Source organism: Octodon degus, unplaced genomic scaffold (assembly GCF_000260255.1).
Source record: "Octodon degus isolate 3935 unplaced genomic scaffold, OctDeg1.0 scaffold00052, whole genome shotgun sequence".
Classification (NCBI taxonomy): Eukaryota; Metazoa; Chordata; class Mammalia; order Rodentia; family Octodontidae; genus Octodon; species Octodon degus.
In genome coordinates, this window is record NW_004524628.1 from 2,794,287 (window position 1) to 2,797,870 (window position 3,584).

The following is a 3,584-nucleotide window of genomic DNA, read 5'->3' on the forward strand; positions in this document are numbered from 1 at the left end:
CTTTCCTTTTTTGAGACAGGGTTTCACTATGCAGTTCAGGCTGGACTTGTGCTCACTTACATAGCCCCAAGGCTGGTCTCAAATTCAAAGAGATCCTCCTGTCTCAACCTTCCAAGTGCTGGGATTACAGCTGTGTGCCACCATGCTGAGCTCCAGGGCCAGCACTGCGATCCTGGGGTTCTGGGACCAGGAACTGAACTCAGGACCTTGTATTTGCCAAATAAGTGCTTATGCCTTTGTGATGTCTTCTCAGCTCCTCTTTTTTTTTTTTTTTTTTTTGAGACAGGGTCTTACTGTGTAGTTCAGGCTGGCCTTGAATTCACTACACAGAGTAGGCTGATCTCAAACTCATGGTGATCCTCCTGCCTCAGCCTCCTGAGCACTGTAGTTTTTCTTTTCTAATGCTTTAAAAATGTTGCACCACTTTCTGCTGACATCTATGACCTCTGCTGATACATCGGCTATCATGTGAATTGATATGGAGAAAGTGTTCTTCTTACTGCTTTCAGGACTTACTTTTTAGTTTTCAGAATTTTAATTTTGGTATTGATATCTTTGGGCTAATCCCTTATGTTTTGGTCCTGTTTATGTATTTTGCCAAAAAATTTTAAACTATTATTTTTTTTAACAGAAAGTCAGAGGTACTTTATTTTTACTTCTAAATCCAAAGGCTAAGTGTAGCAGAATTGTAAAAAAGGAATCCCACTTAGTCTGATTCACAAGAATACTAACGTTTAATCCTGTTTGCAAAGACCAAGAATGAAAACTTGCAATTAAACACTGAGCAGGCCACATGTTTAGGTACTATTCCTTAAAAAGTCTTAAAGAAAAAATATGATACAGGACCTACCCATATATGTTATTAACACATGTTCTGAAATCTGGTAGGTCACATCAATCCTGAATTAACTTTTAATTTAAAAAAAAAAAACCCTAACTGAGCTTCATACTTTGTCTATGCCACTATAGCTTTCTTTCACCTCATACTTTGTGCCATTTTCAGTATTCCTCAAGAAATCTTCCAACAGTAGTCCTCTGACCTGAGGTCTTATCAGGTCAGCTTTAATTGGACGGAATGTCACCTTCAGATTTAATGTCTTCGCTGGTCCCATTGACCTCACTTTCCTTTCATTCAGGGTTGGGTCTTCACTCTGCTTTTTTTTTTTTTTTTTTGCTGAATCGGGGATTGAACTCAGACCCTTGCACGTGCCAGGGAAGCGCTTATTCCACTGAGCCACCTCCCCGGCCCCTACTTTTCTTGACTGCTGGACTCCACACTACTTTTTATCCTCAGGTCCCCTCTATTCTGCTTTCTCCTTGGATCTTCTGTCTTGTCCTCTCTCCCGACTCTTGCTCCTGTGCTCATGACTTTCAAGACCAGCCTTTCGTCCATCTTGGATCCCGACTGCAAGATCTGTTTCCATTCTGATCTGTCATAGCTTCTGTTTCTCCACCGATCTCCCCCTCTGCTTTGCCTTCTTTCCCTGCTTCGTGATCTTTCATGGTCTTGGGACCTGCTGCACCTCCGGTCAGAAGTTCGACTCGAGTGTCTACTTCGTGAACGACTTCTCTTTCTTCTTTCTCTATCACAAGCTCTTTCTTTCTCTCTTTCCTTCTCTTCTCTTCATCTTTTTCTTTCTCTTTCTTCTCTTTCTCTCTCCTGTTCTTCTTGATCAGGTTCTTCAGTTCTTTTTCTTCACTTTTCTTTTAGTTCTTCTACAGTAGTTTTGATTTGGGCATATCCCGTGTGTTGTTTTCCATCAAATGATCATCTACCCAAGACTGGGCATCTCCTACTATCAAAAAGGCTCTGCAAACTTCACAAACTTCCATTTGTTTTTCTTGGTCAGCAAGACTTGAAATGGTTGAAGCTGTGGATCTAAGCAATTCTCTCTCTTCTTTTAGCGGTTCACCTAGCTTCATCATTCCCTGGGCTGCTTCTACCTTTCCTTCAGATCCCAATTCTTCAATCTTCTGTAGGAGCACATCAATTTTGTCTGTGAGAACCTGAATTTTTTCCTCATTTTTGCCTGCTGGGCCAGCTGCCGCAGAGGACCGCTGGTTTTGAGATAGTGCCGAATGAGCATGGCCTCATCTGATTCCACATTCTACATCTGCTAGTAAGTTCTGTAAGCATCGCACAAAATCTCTCTCACAGCCCACTTTCATGAAACAGAAACTCTTTTCATATTGTTTTCATCATGAATTTTTTCACATGGTCCAAGATCAGAACGAGTATTTGTGAACAATTCTGCAGGACAAAAACCACAGAGATAATATTTACAAATGCTCTCATGGTCCCCCTACACATTATTATGCTTCTCATCTGGGGCAAGGTTTTGGTCCCGGTCCATTAATTCATCCAACAATTGTGTAGCTGAAATCATGATGTTTCCTTCCCAGGGGCTTCTCCCAACCAGCCCTGAAGCCCAGCAACAAAAACCCCGGCGACACAGTCGCCAACTCTTCGGCCTTCTATCAGGCAAGGAGCCTTCTCCACAGAGGAGCCAACAAGCTTGATTATTATTTTGGTCCTCTCTTTTTGTTCCTCTCCTTTGAAAGCCTAATGATATGACTTTAGATCTTGTGTTGTGGTCCCATAATCCCTGAGGTTCTGTACCTTTTTTCTGGCCTATTTTCTCTATTGTTCAGATTCAGTAATCTCTTCTTTTTATTTAAAGAAAACAAACAAACAAACAAACAAACAAAAAAACAATGAAAACAGTGGTATAAAATTTCAAAACAAGATTACAGGAGAATAACAATGGTTAGTACACTGAGTATTGTTATCTTCAAAGTTGTTGCTCATATCACAAAATATAGGCATGACAAACTGATTAAACAATACAGGGGTAAACCTCTCCTTCCCATGAGCAATTAGTAGTACAGCTCCCTGGCGTGTACATATGTTATACTTTCCAGTTCATTTATTCTTTCTTCTACTCCTCCATTCTGCTGCTGAGCTCATCTGTTGAGATTTTTTATTTCACTTACTTTATTTTTCAATTCTAACATTTCCATTTGATTATATATATATATATATATTTTTTTTTTTTCTATTTGCTTGTTGAGACTATTTCTTTAGCGATGCTCACTACTGTTTTGTTTCAAGCATGATAAATTACCCATGAAAGCATTTTTATGCTGCCTACTCTACAATCTTTTCCAGATCATTTTGGTATCTCAATGTTGGTATCTGTTGATCAGCTTTCCATTCAATTTGAGATTTTCCTTGTTCTCAGTATTCTGGGTTATTTTTGGTTGCAGCTTACACAGTTTAGACAGTCTCAGAGGAGATGCTGAGTATTATTTCTTTTCTTTTCTTTTGCTTTAAACAATTTATTTAACTGAAATGGACTTACATTTGCTTCTGAAGTGACTTCCATTTATGTTGGTACATCTTCTCCCCATGGTGATTTGCAGGATCTTCAAGCCAATATAACTATTTTATAAATATTTGAATATTTGGGTATACACATGCACATTACCTCAGCAATATCTTTCAGCAAGAAAAACACTGAGAAGTAAAGAGTAGACACAATTACTAGGCACTGTGAAAATCTGCTGCAAATATTTCTGAGGTA

The 3,584-nt window shown here is 39.3% G+C and overlaps 1 pseudogene; it reads right to left on the reverse strand.

Annotated features, from left to right (window-relative positions):
• Window positions 1–1,062: 1,062 nt before the first annotated feature.
• Window positions 1,063–2,387, reverse strand: LOC101568271 (annotated as a pseudogene).
• Window positions 2,388–3,584: the final 1,197 nt, after the last annotated feature.